Source organism: Poromitra crassiceps (assembly GCF_964638095.1).
Source record: "Poromitra crassiceps genome assembly, chromosome: 19".
Taxonomy (NCBI): Eukaryota; Metazoa; Chordata; class Actinopteri; order Beryciformes; family Melamphaidae; genus Poromitra; species Poromitra crassiceps.
The window spans coordinates 22,223,501-22,243,500 of NC_139646.1; the positions used below are offsets into that span (position 1 = coordinate 22,223,501).

A 20,000-nucleotide genomic window follows, 5' to 3' on the forward strand; every position below is an offset into this window, starting at 1 on the left:
GCCCACTGCTCCTAGTTCTATGAAGGTTCCTAGTAGAGGATCGGTCAAATGCAGAGGATAAATTTCCCCATGGGGATAAATAAAGGATAACTTAACTTAACTTAACTTAACTTAACTTAACTTAACTTAACTTAACTTAACTTAACTTAAAGACATGGATGGATTGTGTGTGCTGTCACCCATTGGTTTGTGGACATTAGTTTGGCTTTTTTTTTTGGCCGCTGCCATCTTTGTTTTCGTACAGCCGAAGACCGGGACCGGGGTTACAGAGACCGGGGTTACAGAGACCGGGGTTACAGAGACCGGGGTTACAGAGACCGGGGGTACAGAGACCAGGGTTACAGAGACTGGGGTTTCCCACAGAGCTGCAGCTCCGCCTGCTATTGGTCTGTGATGGGCAAGCTGCACGATCACTGGACAATCACGCCCCAACATAGTTTTTTCTATCGTCTATTTTACTCTAAACGGGTGAGTTCTATAAAAATTCAGCCCCCGGATAGTTGTGAAATTAGCTATACAGACCAAAACCGTCTTTTGAACCAGGCTGTAAACATGTTTATTTACGGTGTAAAGACGGGTATTCTAACATGGGGGTGAATGGGGATTGACTCGCTCTTGCAGCCATCCTCAAGTGGTCATTCTAGGAACTGCAGTTGCTACTCCTGCAGTGGCGTCAACCGTCAATGCGGAAGTAGAACGCTGCCCCCCCCCCCCCCCCCCTCGGTGGCCTCCAACAATCAGCGCTGACCTCTGGTCCAGTCACAGAGCAGCAGACCAATCACTCGTCTCCAGTTACCTCTCCAGCGCACTTGATTTGATGCAACCCCAGTGAGGAGCCAAAATGTCCCCCGAGCTCCAGTGGAAACAAGACGACGATGCTAAAACACAAACACCGGCTCTTTACTCCTTCTTGTGGTTTGTAGTCAACATATGGAGGGAGGTCTAGATGTAAAGGTAAAGGAAAGGGAAAGTCCCACTGATTGTCACTGATTTGTTCTCCGCATTTGACCCATCCCCTGGGGGAGCAGTGAACGGTGCCACGCTCAGGAATTATATGGTGATCTTACTCCCCAATTCCAACCCTTTGATGCTGAGTGCCAAGCAGGGAGGCAAATGGGTCCCATTTTTATAGTCTCTGGTATGACTCTGCCGGGGATCGAACTCACAAACCTCCCAATCTCAGGGCGGACACTCAGACCACAAGACCACTGAGCTGGTCTGCGATGTCTCACCCATGCTGCTCTGTTGTCAATCTGTTAGTGAAGAAGTGTGGAACCTGTTGGCTGTTGCTATGACTGGCAGGATCCAAACAGATGTAAACAGAGATTGCTTGTGTTGTGTAGTAGGTGTGCTTACTTCGACATGAGCTTGCATGGAAGTAGGTCAGTACAAAGACACACACGCACGCAGACACACACACACACACACACACACACACACACACACACACACAGATACACACACACACACACACACACACACACACACACACACACACACACACACACACACACGTCTGTGTGTTTCGCTGTGCTCCTGTGTCCCCCTGCCACTTACAGTTAATCACCAAAGCTTGGATTCTAATTGAGTTCATTCACTATAAATGACTTAGCTCAGAGCAGCTTTTCAGGCTAAAAACAACACTGACTATACATCAGACTTGTCCTTTCATCTCTGGTTCCCATGAGAAGAAACTTCAGACATGATTCTCTTCATTTAAATGAGATACACCGTATATACAGCAGGGATTCATCCATTTTTTTTGCCCAGGTCCAAAATAGCAGTGCTCAGTCTAGTCTCACCAGGATCTTAGAAATATTGTCACTTTTTCTCGTGTAAGGTCCTGATCTGGTTTTGCAGTAGGCTATAATGACAGAATCCACAGAAAACATCCAGGGAGATTTGAATTTGATCTTTCAATTTAACGACTGAAATGTGTCTCCTTCCCCAGCACCCACCTTTTGTAAACCCAATCGTATAGATTATGAAACCAATAGACCAGTGGTTTCCAAACTGGGGTACGCGTACCCCTAGGGGTATGTGGAGGTACTACAGGGGGTACTTGAGAGAAAGGGGAAAATTGAAAAATGTAAGAAAAAATCATTAACCTAAATGAAACATTAAAATAAATCTGCTCAGGAGGCACTAATTGCAACTCTTTCACTTTCACAATGTATGATGGCTGCTTAATTGCTGTCAATCTGAACCAAGGAAGCTAATCTCTAGTCAGATGGCAGTTTCACCCCAGAGACCCTGAACACCCTGACCAGACTGCTTCAGATGGATCTGGATGGGAAATCAATCAGAGCTGCTGAATGCAGTCTGCTGCTAGCTAGGCATGTCCCCACTCCCCAACACCATTCTTTGGGTTCCAAAGCTTCAGTGAGAAGAATCTGGACATATTCAAAGCTTCTACGGTGGTGGGTAACGTTACACATACGTTGTGTGGGGAACAGCGATGGAGTAGCTGTGTAGCGTCTCTATCAGACAGCAGCAGTGCTCTGACACACAGCACATTGGGTTGAAAATAGGAAAGAATGCACAACATTTTGCACAACATGTCTGATATCTCTGCCCCATGGCTTATAGTAAACACAGCTGCTGGTTTGAATGTGCGTTTGTTTGTCGCGTGGCCGCGCCCCAGTGGTGGAGTTACTTTGCCGTGTTTAAGCAGCGTGATTGGCCCGAAAGTCCAAGCCCCGCCCGCTCAGCTGGGAAACAAGAGGCAATCTCATGGAGTGACACCTCCTCACTTGACTGTCTCTGCATGACCCGATACATGACCTGCCCTCGGCTGCACCGCGGAGAGAGACAGCGAGAGAAAAGACACAACGCTTTGACCGCTGATTTGGACGTTACCATTAGCCATTTTCACCTCAGCCATTTTGTGCCTAAAAGGCAGGAAGTAACACAAGTGCACGGATACACACACACACACACACACACACAAACGTGCGCATGCACAAGCGCGCGGGCGCACACACACACACACACACACACACACACACACACACACACACACACACACACACACAGATAAATACACAAGCAAACCACAGCCAAGTGTTAGAGTCAGCTCCAGCTTTGAGAGGAAGGAAGTGTTTGTGCTGAATGTTCTGAAAGCGTGTGCTGGGCCTTCAGTCAGTGCTGCTGATGGAAAAAGCTGAGGCATAAATACGCAAAAGACCAAATTAATCACCCGCTCTTTCCATTCACTCTGGATCAAATCCATCACAACAGCCATCGTTTTCTCATCTCCGGAGCTGCTCGAACAAAACATCTACCAGGGAGAGCTCGCAAACTCTTTTTGACGAGCCCTGGTCTGTAGGTAGTGAGGATATGGGAATGGGGCTGCACATCCTCACAGCAGCCACAGCGTCCCCGGGCGGGAATTGAACCCCAGGACCTCTTTGCTTTGAGGCGACAGCGCTACCGCTGCGCCACCGTGCCCCTAAGGTTATTTCACAATGCTGTAAGCCATAATTATAAAGTTTGAGTTATATTTCCTTAACGTTGCATTTGCACTGGCAACGTTGTTGCTGTGGCGGGCCGCCGATGCTAAATACATACAGAGAAAACACAACAGCACAGTATGTGTAATACCACTGATGACCAGCCAGTTATATAAATACATACAGAGAAAACACAACAGCACAGTAAGTATGTGTAATACCACTGATGACCAGCCAGTTATATAAATACATACAGAGAAAACACAACAGCACAGTAAGTATGTGTAATACCACTGATGACCAGCCAGTTATATAAATACATACAGAGAAGACACAACAGCACAGTATGTGTAATACCACTGATGACCAGCCAGTTATATAAATACATACAGAGAAAACACAACAGCACAGTATGTGTAATACCACTGATGACCAGCCAGTTATATAAATACATACAGAGAAAACACAACAGCACAGTATGTGTAATACCACTGATGACCAGCCAGTTATATAAATACATACAGAGAAAACACAACAGCACAGTATGTGTAATACCACTGATGACCAGCCAGTTATATAAATACATACAGAGAAAACACAACAGCACAGTATGTGTAATACCACTGATGACCAGCCAGTTATATAAATACATACAGAGAAAACACAACAGCACAGTATGTGTAATACCACTGATGACCACAACAGTACAGTATGTGTAATACCACTGATGACCACAACAGCACAGTATGTGTAATACCACTGATGACCAGCCAGTTATATCCCAAGTCTCTTATTTATGGACTCGTCTTCCACAGAGATGTTCTCTAAGCTTGGGAGTATTATGGGATGGCTGTCTGTCCTTTAGAAATGTTTACTTTTAGTCACGGCTTTAGTCACCAGTCTGATGGATGGAGGTGTGTGTGTGTGTGTGTGTGTGTGTGTGTGTGTGTGTGTGTGTGTGTGTGTGTGTGCCCTATATGAGAGAGAGAGAGAGAGAAGAGAAAGGATGTTGGAGGAGGAGATGCATGAAGGGGAGAGATGAGCAACTGTTTTCAGCAGCACACACACACACACACACACACACACACACACACACACACACACACACACACACACACACAGTACACACACACACACACACACACACACACACACACACACACACACACACACACACACCATAATCCAATAGAGTCTAGACCCTTCTCACGGGGGCCATTTTGTGTCCAAAAGGCAGGGTAAACACAGGTGGAAGCAAAACACTAATGAGGGTTTCAAACTTCCATGATCGGAATTTGGAAACCCTCATTAGTGTTTTGCTTGCACCTGTGTTTATTCTGCCTTTTCGACACAAAATGGCCCCTGTGAAAAGGGTCTATAGCCTCCTCTGCTGCCCACAGAAACAAAGCAGTTGGAGGGAGAGAGATGGACACACAGGGACAGGCAATAGAGGATATTGCCTCTTGTCTTGTGCAAACATACACACAAAACACATACACACACACACACACACACACACACACACACACACACACACACACACACACATACACACACACACACACACACACACACACACACACATACACACACACACACACACACACACACACACACACACACACACACACTCACACACATATACACACACACATACTGTACACACACACAATGTGAAAATAAATATCCTGATTGCTGTATTTCAGCCGCAAACACTTTCATTTTATATCGGATTTATATCGTCCACCAACTTTTTCATCTCAAAGACCCCTGAACTGACACAAATTAGACCACAGACCCACATTTGATCAGATTGTGTCCCAGGGTCCCCCATCTGGCGTACATACACACACACACACACACACACACACACACACACACACACACACACACACACACACACACACACACACACACACACACACATACAGTATATATATATATACTGTACTACTCTTCCTCTTGTGGTTGACTTAGTCTGGAGATATCCTGCTATATTCACAATGCTCTCCATTCACTTTCTTTGAATGAGGGGTGTGGCTGCTGAATGCCTGCTCACCACTGGGAGGTGGGGGGGGGGGGTTGATCACATGACAGTGCTGTGGGCGTGGCCAAGGCAGAAGCAGCACACAGCCTCACCAGCTGGAGCTGTGATTGAGAGAGGAAGAGAGTGGGAGAGAGAGAGAGGAAGAGAGGAGGAAAGGAAAGAGCAGGGAAGGGTTGGGTGAGTTGTCTATCTCGTGTTTGCCGTGTGTGTGTGTGTTTTCTCCTTGAAACGAGAGAGAGGGGGGGGTGCTGTTCTTGGTGTACACGTGTGTGTGATAGTTAGTTCGCCAGGTGTCTTGTGCTGAACTGTATAGGAAATCTGCAGGTTTTCGGGGCAGAGTGAGCATGTTTTTGGCAGAGGTTCAGTAGCAAACTTCTCATTTGCCGTGTAGACGTTCTCATTTCTCTTCCTTTCTCTCTCTCTCTCTCTTTCACTCTGTCTCTCTTCCATTGTTCAGCCGTCTGTGAGAATTTGGGGGGTCAGCTCTCCCCCTCCTTTCCCCCCTCTACACCCCCCCCCCCCTCTCTCTCCGCCCCCCCATCCTCCTCCCATCTCCTCCATTGTGTCTTCAGCTCCACAGCATGCATGGATAATCAATTTGTTATAATAGGGCGAGGAGGAGAGGAGGGGGGGTGGTGGGTGGACATCAGCCAATCAGGGTAACCCACTCTACAGGGAGAGTTCTCAGGCTGACTTGAATATCCAGTGCGCTAGATTAGCCAGGCACCGATAGAGCCAACAGCCAAGATATGTTGACATGATTTAATTTCTGACAGTCCCATGCATCTGCTCTCTAGAGGGCTTGTTCCAAAGTTCAACTTGAGTTGGAGAGATCCGATCATCTTTTCTGTGTAATGGTGCGTTCCTTTATCGCAAAATAACTGGGATGTGGAGGCTAAATGACATCACATCCGTTTTGTTAGCGTTCCATTTGCAGAAAACTTGAGCTGGGAAGTTCACTGTTCATTGGTCAGATCCAGTCGCTAGCCAGGCTAGCCATTGTTAGCCATTGTTAGCAATAAAATTGACAACATGGCATTTCGCGGCAATTTGCGCATACAAACACTGCAGCCTCATGTCCACACAGATAGAAGTTAGGCAGTGCTGTGTGTACAGCTGATTTAATGAGACACAAACAAAACAGAAGTGCTAAACAACATTACTACGATTATACTACTACTGTTGTTGCGCGGCGCAGCCATCTTGGATTTTTGAGGTTGGGGCTGCTGAGACTCCTACGAGTTTGGAATGGGACATACCAGCTCTGATGACGTCACCGCCCAGCTCATGACCTTTGAAGTCGTAAGATTACCAGTCCCCAGTTATAAAGGAATGCACGATTAGATCTCCGTCCACTCTTCTTCCTGGTTTCAGTTGCTTCTGGTGGGAAGAAAATTATTTCAAAGAATCATTATTACTTCTTTTCACTTGGTTACTCTCTTCTTTTTAATCGTGTGCCTTTGAGGGTGACATGCTGTAGCATTTTGAAGTGCTAGCCTAGCCATCTTCCATGTTTTCAGTGGTGGTCACATGGTCTCCATCAGTGGGTTGTTTGAATTGTTGCTTTACTGGATGCTGCACCCTCAGACGCCGCAGTCTTCACTAAAGTAACGTTTTGAAATAACCAATGGCAGTGGTTGTGTTGTGCTTTCTCTCTGTTCCATTTGCTGTCTAGACATCATACCATAGCCAGCGTCAGAGATCATGTCCTCGCCTTAAGGGCAACTAGCAGACACACTGTATCTATGTATTTAGCAAAAGAATTATGCATTCATTCTTGCACATCTACACTACCGCTTTCAGTATAATAATAGCATGTACAGGATACACTCAAGTCAGTGTAACAGCATCACAATCAGAATCACTTTTATTGCCACAGTATGCAAGTTACATACGAGGAATTTGTCTTAGTGTCTGTAGCGTAGTGGTCACATCAATATACAGAGATAAGAAGTAGGAAGATAACTAAAGACAATCACAAAGATGCAAGTGCAATCAAATCGAGTAAATATATACAATATGTACATGAGTGGTGAAGTGTTCTGTGGATAATAAATATGAATTTACATTGGATTTACATGAGTTTTACAGACTGAGTTAAATATACGTTAAATAGGCAGTGGATTTACATCAATTTACAGTCGGAGTTAAATAAGAGTTTACATTGAATGTACATGAAATTTACAGGCTAAGTTAAATAGGCATTAAATGTGCAGGGAATTTACATGAATTTACAGTCCCAGTTAAACAGGCAATAAATTACATTACATTACATTACATTACGTCATTTGGCAGACCCTTTTATCCAAAGCGACTTACAATAACACATTTTTTTGTCAGCAATAGAACAATCAACTATGGAGCACAGTCTGTGACAACTACAACTTCTGAAGGAACAGTGGTACAAGTTTAGGTTAGTGGTACAAGGTTGGTTAGTTTTTTTTTTGTTTTTTTGTTTTTTTTTTAAAGAAAGAAAGAGAGAGAACGAAGTTAGATCAAGAAGGGCCCAGATGGAGCCTGAAAAGGTGTGTCTTTAGTCTTTTCCGAAAGATCGGCAGTGATTCAGCAGTCCTGACCGAAGGTGGAAGCTCGTTCCACCATTGAGGTGCCAGTGACGAGAAGAGTATTAGATATTAGTTAGATATGAGTTACAGTTTTATGGGGGGTGGAGTTCAGTTGAGTTTAGGAGGAGTGAGTTTGTGTGTTGGGGGGGGGTTGTTGGTGAGGTCTTTGGTGGAAGGGGTTTCCGGGCCTTGTTGGTGAGGCTGATGGCGGTTGGGAAGAAGCTGGTCTTGTGGCGGGTGGTTCTGGTCTTGGCAGACCTCAGTCTCTTGCTGTGGGGGAGTGTCTTAAAGAGTTTGTGGCCAGGGTGGGAGGGGTCGGCCATGACCTTGCGAGACCGCTTCAGTGTCCTGGCTGCATGCAGGTCCTGGAGGGATGGCAGGTTGCATCCGATTATCTTCTCAGCGCAGCGGATGATGCCATGATCACAATACTAGCAGAGCCTTATTAGATCATAATAAAAAATATTCATTTGGATTTGTTTCCCACAGTAGCCAGCTATGCTGTGTCAGTTGGTGGTTCACCACAGAATGCTGCAAAGTCTTCACACGGCTTGATATCTGATTCACATTAGGCGTTATGATAATGTTGCTTCACAATAGGGGACATTTAACACTGCTCAGCCATTGTTTGCATGTTGCTAATCAGATTAGCTAGCCGCCTAATGCTAATTAAGAATTAAAACACCGCAGATAAACACTTCATTAGAATTGCTAAAGACCAGCTGTGTGACTGTAAGTGTTAGCTTCAAATGGTCTCTAATTGAAAGTCTGTTATCATAGCTACTATATGTTATCACTTTAAATAAACGATCCAGTGCCAAAGAAAGTGTTTGTTTTGCAGCTGCAGCCTGCATGTACAGGGAAAGTCCACATCTAAAACAGAGCTGAAGTTAACCCCATGATCTTGAACAGTTCACTGTAGATTAGGCCCTTATTTATAATGTTCTATAACCGTACCCAGTTTCCCTGAAAAGGACACAAACTGTTTGTATGTTTTACCAGAAATATCCATTCTATGTTTGCCTGAATTCACTCTCTTAACATTTTCTGTAGTTTTAATGATGAATGCAAACAAGAGCTGCCATCTTCCTCACCCCCCCCCCCCCCCAATATACACACACACACACACACACACACACACACACACACACACACACACACACACACACACACACACACACACACACACACACACACACACACACAACTCACCTCTTGTACTACATACACATGTAGCGGTAGCTGCACAGTGGCATGTTGTTTACTGTTCTACATGTATTGTATTTTATTTTATTTAACCAGATAGTCACATCTTTGAGTCACATCATTGAGATTGAAAGTGAGACCCGGGTCAGCAAACGTGAAAAAACGTAACATGACAACATCAAGTTACAGACACAGCAACAATAGATGGGACTAAAACCAAACATTAACAGGACTGCATCAATCACAACACAGCTACAATAGTTACAACGAAAGCACCTAAAAGCAACAACATTATGTCACAACGTAGATAAAACAACCAAAATTACAATGGCTACAGTGAATCAAAGGGCAGCGATATTTAATTGTGTATTTACATATTAGTTGAAACAATTGCAACCAACAGTAACCGCTTCCTTTATTCTAAGTTTAAAATCATTCAAGGAGATGAGGGTCTCTCGAGTTTGAGTTTGGCTTGCAGATCATTCCAGGACAAAGGACCATAGTAGAACCGACTTGCTTTAGCAGCCTCTGTTCTGATAGGAGGCACTTTGTATTGAAACCAACCATGTGACCTGAGGTTATGGCTGCTTTCCAGGGGTGTAACCTTACGGTTTAAATAAGAAGGTAATTTGCCGGAAATAATCGTGTAAACTAAAATGTACCAGTGTTGAAGCCTGCGCAAAGTAAGAGATGACCATCCTACCATGCTGTACACAGGGTACAATGATGGGTCTTGAACCCAGAATTACTTGCATACCTCAATGCTGAATGATACAGAGGATCAAGTTTGGACAAGATGGAGGCTGAGGCAAACCTGTATATATTGTCGCAATGCATGTATGTATGTCGCAGAAGGGAGGGTGGAGGGGAGGAAGGCAGACGTGTCATTTCCTGTCAGAGGTGACGGTTTGCTGTGCGCCTGCCAACACTGAGGGCTGGAGGGTGGAGGTCTGGGGGGTTGGGGGTGGTATCTGTCTGCCTGTGGTGGCTTGTTGTGAACAACAAAGCCACAAGACATGCTGGGTCATCCATCACATTGCAGAATAGAGTACCGTGGGAATGAGTTCTGAAACCTGGAAGTTACCACGGGAACCAGGAAGGGAACCACTTCCTGGTTCCCTTGTCTAGAAGTCAATGGGTTTTTTTGTGTGGGGATTTTGGTTAGATGCCTGAAATAAGGTCTGCGGTTAACAAACTGTGATTTTTGTGTCCTGAAGATAATCTGCACAAATGAACCACCACTTTTAGGATTTTTGAAGTGTTTTCTGAAAAAAATTGTATTTATGCTTCAAAGATCATAAAAGTGGTCTTCATTTGTGAAGATGATCTTGCTGAACACAAAGATCGCAGTTTCTTTTGTTAACCACGGACCCTATTTCAGGCATCTAACCAAAAACCCCCATACAAGAATCCCACTGAGTTCCCAGACGAGGGAACCAGCGCGATGCTAACTTCCGGGTTGGCTTACAACAATGGCATCCCTTCCGTAATCTATACATCAGATTGGCAATACGTCATTTTGTAGGCAGCACATGTTCCCGCCCCCTTTTAGGGGTAAAACACAAGCCTCTCCCCGTTGACTTCAATGTAAAATAGCACTACCCCTAAAAAAATATAGAAAAATAACAATCAATCTCGTTTATTAATGACCCCAAAACACCATGACATGACAATATATTACAACTCGTCTGGCCATAGAATGGGCAAGATACACCGGAAATATCACTTTGACCCATCTAAAATCATGTGACTCATGTCACATGATGTGACGTACTTTTTTTACAGCCCCGTGACTCGCGGAGCCCAGCGTCGTCGTACCCGGCTACTTGGCGGCTACTGGACTGACCAGTCACTTGTGTGATCATACAGAATGATGGTGATGAAGTCTTTGGTTGTCACACAATTGTTGGAAGAAATCTTTCGCACTCTTGATTCCGGCAGTTAAGACTTCAATATATCCCCTCTTCTATCTCTGGACGTTCTGTTTATGCAGGGATTTCCTGGTCCCGAGAGTGCAGAGTGCAGTGTGAATGCGCCAAACACATTTAGGTCGAGGAGGACATTCATATCATTATCATTATGCCCACTTGGAAAGTCGACTGCAAAGAGATATGAGCAATACTTTGACTAATTTCCAAACATCTGCAAAGCCTTTTCCCCATTAAGGCCTCTAAACGAAGACTCATTAGACTTCAGTGGCTGCTTCTTGGCCCCTCGAGAGTGATCGGAATCATGTATTTCCAAACACCAGAATGTGTTAGAATGTGAAATGGCGAAGCTAACAAAGAGGCCTCATTAGAGGAACATTTGATATGCGGCTGCAACTGGAGTGTCCAGGAGGAAGACAAACCATCTCACAATCTTTCCATTTCCTCTCATTAAGCGGCGCAGCGTTCAGTGGGGCGCTGAAATATTCAAAGCAGCCCACTGCTTTTCCCACTTCATACTTGGCGGTGGGGAGATTTACAGCAGTGGTTCTCAAAGTGGGGTCAGGGTTCCCCCCAGGGGTCCTTGAGGGGGTTGCAGGGGGTCCCCAGCAAAAAGGGAAATTGTTTATTTTCACTATAATTCCATCAGTGACACAATGACAGAATGTAGGACTATTTGGGTCATGGCGGGTTGTATGCACTTCCTGTAATAAAACATTTTATTACAGGATTACAGGGAACCCTGGGAGAAGATCTTATGGGGGTCCGTGGTCTAGTTTGTGTCAGTTTAGGGGTCCTTGATGTGAAAAAGTCTGAGAAAAACTGATTTCCAATACAGTTCATGGGCTCTTGCTTGTCCATTGCCCTATATCCCCATGCTGCAGAGCGCATGGGCCTGTGGCTGGACCCTCCTCGTCTCCATTCCTGGTTTCTCAGAAATGCGTGTGCTCTGGAGTTCTGGCTGTGGTCGGTTGGAGCCTACAGTACTGCAGGCTCTCTCAGTGCTGCTCGAGCACCACAACAATGCCACCACAACTGCCATGAGCTGTGCAATGTTCCTCTCCAACACTAGTCTTCTCCATCTCCTTTGCTGACATCTCTTCATCTCAACCTGGATCACTGTCCAGGTGTGTTCTTCTCCTGTCATCGTGTGACCTCAGCTGTCAGGTTTTTTTTTTTTTTTTTTTTTCAGACCCTCCCCCCCACATACACACACAATCATTTTCTCCCCCGACTGACCAGAGGAGGCAGCATTAGTGCAGCGACCAGGTCTCATACCTCACCGGGCGAACATCAGCTTGACGAGGGGGTCGCCGGGGAGTCCCCGGCAAAATGAGTCAATTGTGAGATTTCACCATAGGATTTCAATGACTAGAAGTTAGGCCAAGGAGAGAATGTAGTATACTTGGTAAGAGCTTTCACTCTCTCCTGTTATCTCCCCATCTACATTATATATCATACTTGCGCTGTTCATGTCAGCTTCATCAAACATTTTCGGGCATCGGCAGGCTCGCCAGCCGCAGCGTAGCCCTCGGCGCATACGGCGCGGGCTTTGACGTTGCAGCATGTTTTCCGCTTCAATCCGGCTTCCCACCATGCACCTGTACAGAGACACATGCAATTGTGTCTGGATGGACGCCCGACCAAGCCGGAGGAATCGAACCTGCGACCCTTGTGTTGGAATCCACCGCTGCACTACCCAGACGCCCAGCTGTCACTGTCTTCGTCCAATATCTCATCTCCCTTTGGTCCTTCTCTTTCCCTCCATGACCCATCGGCAGCTCTCTCTCTCTCTCTCTCTCTCTCCCTCCCTCTCCCCTCCTCTGTCCTCACTCTGTCCGTCCCTGTCTTTTTGAGGTGTTTCGGGACAGGTGATTATCTGCTCGAGCAGAAGTTTCCGTGTGGAAGGCTGTATTTCACACCATCTGCTTTGCGTCGGGTCAGAGGTCGCGTTCTCAGCGGGGCCGACACGAGTGACGAGACTGAAAGATGGAGTGGGCCAGTAGCATTCTTCATCCTCCTTCTGAAGCGCCGCTTTCTGCTCGTGGTTTGTGCGACTGTGCGTGTTTTGGTTTGTCAGCTGTAGCCATCATCGACCTCGTCTCAGTCTCATCCTCTTCCACAGCAACAGAGGAGAGACACACCACAGGGTTTTAACCAGCCGCTTCCTTTTGGTTTCAAAGTACCGTAAATTCCGGACTATAAGGCGCACCGGAGTATAAGCCGCAGCAGCAAAATTGCCTGTTTGTTACATATATAAGCCGCACCGGACTATAAGCCGCGGGTGTTTTAATGTTTTTTTTTTTTTTTTTTTTTTTTTTTTTAATTGTGTTTTAATGTTTAATTACCATATGTAAGGGTTCGTGCACAGAGGGGATTGTCGGGAAAGAGATGGCTGTTTGAGGAAGCTCCCATTTATTAACATTTCAACAAAACAACATAACACAACACCACCTGTGTTTTTTTTTACAGTGCACACAGTGTCCGCGGTGTGGTGAAAAGAGGGCAAGAGAGGAAATTAAAACAGAAGTGGATTTATAGTTAGAAAGAGTGCTAAAGAAGAGAGAATTCCGTTTTTTATTTTTATTTTTGCTGAAAAAATCCATAGATAAGCCGCACCGTTATATAAGCCGCAGGGGCCAAAAAACGGGGGAAAAGCCGCGGCTTATAGTCCGGAATTTACGGTACAAGTTTCGAACTACAGTACTGTACTGTACCACCAGGGCTGTACTGCAGTACTGTACTGTACCACCAGGGCTGTACTACAGTACTGTACTGTACTGTACCACCAGGGCTGTACTACAGTACTGTACTGTACCACCAGGGCTGTACTACAGTACTGTACTGTACTGTACCACCAGGGCTGTACTGCAGTACTGTACTGTACCACCAGGGCTGTACTACAGTACTGTACTGTACCACCAGGGCTGTTACAGTACTGTACTGTACCACCAGCGCTGGCTCTATGTCAAGTATGCACAGGCTAGAATAGATGACTGCAGCAAGCAAGACATGGCAAATGCTTATGCTGTGTATTAATTTGACAAAGGAACAATATTTCGCCTAATATAGGTTCACTGGTTTATGTGCATTGGGATGTGATGCAATCAGCAATTACAAAATTGCAGATAACTACTATGTCAAATATCACGCTTTTGTCGGCAAAGTTATTGTAATGGGTAACAATAATTCATAGATCTAGATGTGGTCGACATTTGGAGAAGATACTTTTCATTTCAGGCACAGACTTGTAGCTTTTACATTCTGTGGATGACCTTATGTGACTGTGTGTAGTACAGCAGGTCAGGACTAGTATGAGGGTCAGTGCCCCAATGCACTGTGGGTTTAAGTCACCTATGCTCTGTCTGTACAACAGATTGTGTCTTATACTGTCACAGTAGGTGAGGTGACGAAGGAAGCCGGTAAAAGTATTGGCACTACTCCCTTACCAGCACAATAATAATGTCGCAGAGTAAAATAGGATTGAAAAGAAATAGTAATATGTTTTAACGAGCGTCACAAGACGAGACTTCTCATTTGGCCCCTCCATGAAACCGCTCCATAAAGTTTTAGATGATATTAAATTGTGCATACGTTCATTCTGTATTCATTAGTCGAAATGTGACACCCTCACATCTCGTCAGTCCGCTCTCACTCCTACGCTGCCTCCTGGTGTCTGGACCCCACCATCGATCTCCTCCAGACAGCAGCAGCATAAAACCTAACGACCACTCTCCCCCCCCCCCACACCCCCACATGGAACAGCCATACCACCCCCCACCCCCCCTCACATGGAACAGCCATACCACCCCCCCCCCCACACCCCCACATGGAACAGCCATACCACTCCCCCCCCACCCCCCTTCCTCACATAGAACAGCCATAGGGCTGCTGGTGGAAATGCCATCTCCAGTTAAAAAGAGAGAGAGAGGGAGAGAAAGATGGTGTGTTGAGAGAGAAGGAGACTTGCAGACACACAGGAGAGGAGAGGAGAGGAGAGGAGAGGGGTCTGTGGTTTGACGGGACCATACTGGGACTGAGGGGCCTCGGCTCTTGGGAGCCATGTCTTTAAACTGGAGCTGTAAAGCAGCAGCCTGTTTAAGAGCTGTCAGTAATGGTGTGTGACTGGAGGAGCCGACAGGATGCCCCCGTTTCCCACAGCTCAGACCCCCGAGGAGTTCCTGGACAGCTTTCTGCAGACTTTCTGCTTAGACACGCTGGGGTGTGGTGGTGGGGGGGGGGGGGGGGGGAGGGCATAGTTTTACTTCACTTGCCAATTTCTCAAGTGAAAATCTAGCTCGTTTAAGCTACTTAGTCACTTTTGAGGACTAGTCATTCGTTGACATTCTGTGTATCCTCAAATGTGATTTATCTCTGGACATTATTACACATATACAGTAAATACAATTTAGTGAGTTAAAGCTAGGATTCAAAAAAATATCCTACTTTGTGGTCAAACCTTGGATATAATGGGGGGCGTGTGTCATGTTTTGTCTTGAGCAAAGCTTCATCTAAATTGTTTATAAAAATGGCTTTCTATATTTGATTGCTGATGTTGGTATTATGTGGAATGGTCAGAATCATTGAGATCGTTTGTTCCAACGATGTGTTCCACTGCTGTGATAGCCTACTGTAATCATTGTCGCTAAAGTCTCCCTGCCTTTCATCTGGTCCTGCACAACTAGCAGGCTTTTCCAAACCATTCCTCTTCTGAGAGGTGGAGCAGCAGAGCAGTCAGCATCATATGAAGCTGTGGGACTTGTATGTATGATGGCTGAGTTTGTAAGATGAGCTGTTTGAGTTCTGGGCTGGAATCCTCCCACGTAGACCAGCTCCTCATGCACAACGTCAGCCATCAACCACACCATTCAGACAGCATGGCCCATCAGGGCTAATTACATGTTGTGCACGCCATCAATCAGTGCACTGATTTCTCTCTGTCTCTGTCTCTGTCTCCCTGCCTCTGTGTCTCTCCCCTGTCTGTCTCCCTGCCTCTGTGTGTCTCTCCCCTGTCTGTCTCCCTGCCTCTGTGTGTCTCTCTCCCATGTCTGTCTCCCTGCCTCTGTGTGTCTCTCCCCTGTCTGTCTCCCTGCCTCTGTGTGTCTCTCCCCTGTCTGTCTCCCTGCCTCTGTGTCTCTCTCCCCTGTCTGTCTCCCTGCCTCTGTGTGTCTCTCCCCTGTCTGTCTCCCTGCCTCTGTGTGTCTCCCTCCCCTGTCTGTCTCCCTGCCTCTGTGTGTCTCTCCCCTGTCTGTCTCTGTCTCCCTGCCTCTGTGTGTCTCTCCCCTGTCTGTCTCCCTGCCTCTGTGTGTCTCTCCCCTGTCTGTCTCCCTGCCTCTGTATCTCTCTCTCCTGTCTGTCTCTGTCTCCCTGCCTCTGTGTGTCTCTCCCCTGTCTGTCTCCCTGCCTCTGTGTCTCTCTCCCCTGTCTGTCTCCCTGCCTCTGTGTGTCTCTCTCCTGTCTGTCTCTGTCTCCCTGCCTCTCCCCTGTCTGTCTCCCTGCCTCTGTGTGTCTCTCCCCTGTCTGTCTCCCTGCCTCTGTGTGTCTCTCCCCCTGTCTGTCTCCCTGCCTCTGTGTGTCTCTCCCCCTGTCTGTCTCCCTGCCTCTGTGTGTCTCCCCCCCTGTCTGTCTCCCTGCCTCTGTGTGTCTCTCCCCCTGTCTGTCTCCCTGCCTCTGTGTGTCTCTCCCCTGTCTGTTTCAGTTTCCTTTTTCCTGTGCTGGACTCAAACAATACCATCTAAAAACCCCACGTTGTCATCATTCACATCAGGGCTAAAAAGCGGTTAAAAGCCGTTTGCGGATCGAAGGATAATGTCTTTTGTTTCCGGCAAACAAGCGAGGCCTCGTCTCAACGTCGCGTTTAAAGTTTCACGCGTCGAATATTAAATTGACGTGTGTGTGTGTGTGTGTGTGTGTGTGTGTGTGTGTGTGTGTGTGTGTGTGTGTGTGTGTGTGTGTGTGTGATGGGACTTTAATGAATAGCTGGAGAGAGAGCGCTGTTGAGTTATAAGTGTGAGTGTAAAGTAGGATAGAGATTCTCCATTGTATCTGACTCGGATGTGGGAGGCACATTCCATGGCTATCCAGGAAGGTTAGATAGATGGTGAAGTTGAAGGAGGGGGGAACCTTCCAGGCCTCAGGGTCATGGTCGCTGGTCTCATGTTTACACGTTCACATACACTTAAGAGATATTAACATGATAGGCTTAGGGGTTAGGGTTAACATACACTTAAGAGATATTAACATGATAGGGTTAGGGTTAACATACACTTAAGAGATATTAACATGATGTATGACTTTCCCCTCAAGGTTGAGGTGAGACCAGCATACCGTCAGTGTCATGTTTCTGGGTCTCCAGTGATATTAGCTAATAGCTATGCAGGCATCCAGGGTTACGGAGAGGATTCATTCAGAAGAAGAAGAAGAACGTGTACTGTATAGTTGCTAAGGGATTCTCTGAGTTTTGGCCCAGTTACAGATTGTACAATGCATCAGTGTTTCCCCCGACCACAGAACAGGCAGGGTGGCTCGCTCTGCCTAAAATAATGTTTCACTTGGTTTCTATTGAGTCTTATTGTCTGTATGGTCGTCCAGAAGCCTCCCCACCCCTGCCCCAAACACTGAATGAATCATACACCCCTGCCCCAAACACTGAATGAATCATACAGTGAGAGGAGTGCAATGCATAGTGACTGGCTCTGTTATGGCTAATGCCTCTTAACCTTTAGCTAAGATGGCAAATAATTATGATTCCTGGGATAACTTCACTCAATATAATTCCTTGACACTGATTTTTTTTTGGCGTAAGTAAACCTGGGTATATATATAATAGTATAGGTATAGGAATAATTCCGCTGAAAATGAACTGCCTTGTCTACAAACCTGTCTAGCGGAGTGCTGATACACACACACTGTGGTTTTGTCTGCTGTCTGTGAGGCCTTCACTGACAAACAGGAAACCACAATGCAAAGGAAATCCCCGGCACAAATCGTTTTTGTGTGTGTGAAATACCAGCAAGCACTCTTCACCTTCGCCCCCATTCTCTTCTTCGTCTTTTCAGTGAATGTCACTCACGCCATAATCACCAGCCCAACGCAATGCTTAGCTGCTGGACAGCGGCTGCTGGGTCGGACGGGGGTCAGCGTGACATCGGAAGCAACCAGCAAGTAGGAAGTGAGGTTGTTATGTGGAGGATTATCGAGGCATGATGCCTTAAATACTGACGCTTCCCTACTTCAAAGCGTGTGGAGCAACGGGGTGTCCTCTCCAGAAATCTATCTAAATGCCAGTGAGAAAACATGAAACGGCCTCCAGTCAACTGGAACAGTGAGAAAACATGAAACGGCCTCCAGTCAACTGGAACAGTGAGAAAACATGAAACGGCCTCCAGTCAACTGGAACAGTGAGAAAACATGAAACGGCCTCCAGTCAACTGGAACAGTGAGAAAACATGAAACGGCCTCCAGTCACCTGGAACTTCCCACATTTGAAGACGGAAGGTCTCTGCATCTCTTTGATGGGATCTGTCCATTCATGCACAGAGAGGAGAGAGAGCCTGAGCTCGTCTGCGTCCACTGAACAAAGCCCCTCAAACCTCCTTAACCTTCAAGTTCAGGAGAGGGAAATATCAGCTGCTCACTATGTTTACTGGAAGAGAACCTCCCTCATAATAACAGCTGTTTGTGATTCAGTAGAGCTGTTTTGATTCGGTGGTGAGTTCGATAATAAGTAAGGTGAGCGGCGGGCCAAATATTTGGATGTTTGCTCATCGAGGGGGTCAGTGGAGGGTGAGCAGTGTGTGGAGTCACCTGCTTGCTTGCTCTGCACAGGTCAGCACATTTTTCCATCTGAATGAACTTGGTGCACCGGCTCGCTGGCATGGCCGCCGCTCCTCTTGGCCTCGCTTGAAAACGTTGCCTTTCCCATGGAATTTCGTGTTCTATTGAAGCCACTCTCACAAGTTCTGCTGCTCCCCTCGCTGTGTTTTCATACACACTGAGTCTGTGTGTCTGATTTGAGCACGGCCCAGGTCCGCTTTGGATCCAACCGCTGAGGCCGTCGTTGGTCCCTGTTTTTATTCGTAACGAGGTTACTCAGATGAGGAGTTCGCCGTGGCTAAAAAGGTTAGTAACGTTTTCCTTGTGGAACGACATAACGCTCGGATGCAAATGTGACTCATAAAGGCAGACACTTCAGAGGCTGTGTGTTGTGGTGGCAAATGCCAGCGCTGTCACGCACGTCCATGAGGCGCATAAAGAACAACACATGAGAGCAGATGGGAGCAAAGGGATTGATCATGGTCGCCTCGTACTTAGCCTGCAGAATGAAGCGGGCTCCATCAGCGAGGAGGAGCTGCAGGATGAACATGAAAAGGGTCACAGTGTTTCTCCCTACATATATATATATATATATATATATATATATATATATATATATATATATATATATATATATATATTTTCCCCTGGCCTGGCGGGCCTGTAGAATGGTAGGGGAAACACTGAAAGGGTGATGTTCAGTTGGGCCATGCCAGAAGAGGAAGTGAATCTGAAGCGAGTCTGCATGGGTAACGTTTGCTCTTCCTTGTTTTTGCGCTGTGTGTGTGTGTGTGTGTGTGTGTGATTGCCTTTGCCTATACATGTTCCTAGGCCTGTGGCTGTTGTTGTGCCTACTATGCCAGTATGTGTGAGTCAGTAGTGTGTCTATTGTTAGAGTGTGGCGCTGTAAAAGCCTGCAGATGTCCCGGGGCTGGCGAGCCCACCACGGTGCCCAGGAGGCAACCTGGGCACAGACCCTCAGTCAGAA

General features: G+C 46.4%; 1 protein-coding gene across 3 annotated transcripts in view; it reads left to right on the plus strand.

Moving 5' to 3' along the window:
• Window positions 1–20,000, plus strand: part of septin9b (septin 9b) — a 107,631-nt gene that overhangs the window by 49,745 nt on the left and 37,886 nt on the right. The window contains exon 1 of one of the 3 annotated variants that reach the window (XM_083655488.1): window positions 5,581–5,676. The exons of the other annotated variants lie outside the window; for them this stretch is intronic. The gene's annotated coding sequence lies outside the window, so the exon portion shown is untranslated. Of the gene's footprint in view, window positions 1–5,580; window positions 5,677–20,000 lie in introns of those variants that run through there. 3 annotated transcript variants of the gene reach the window in all.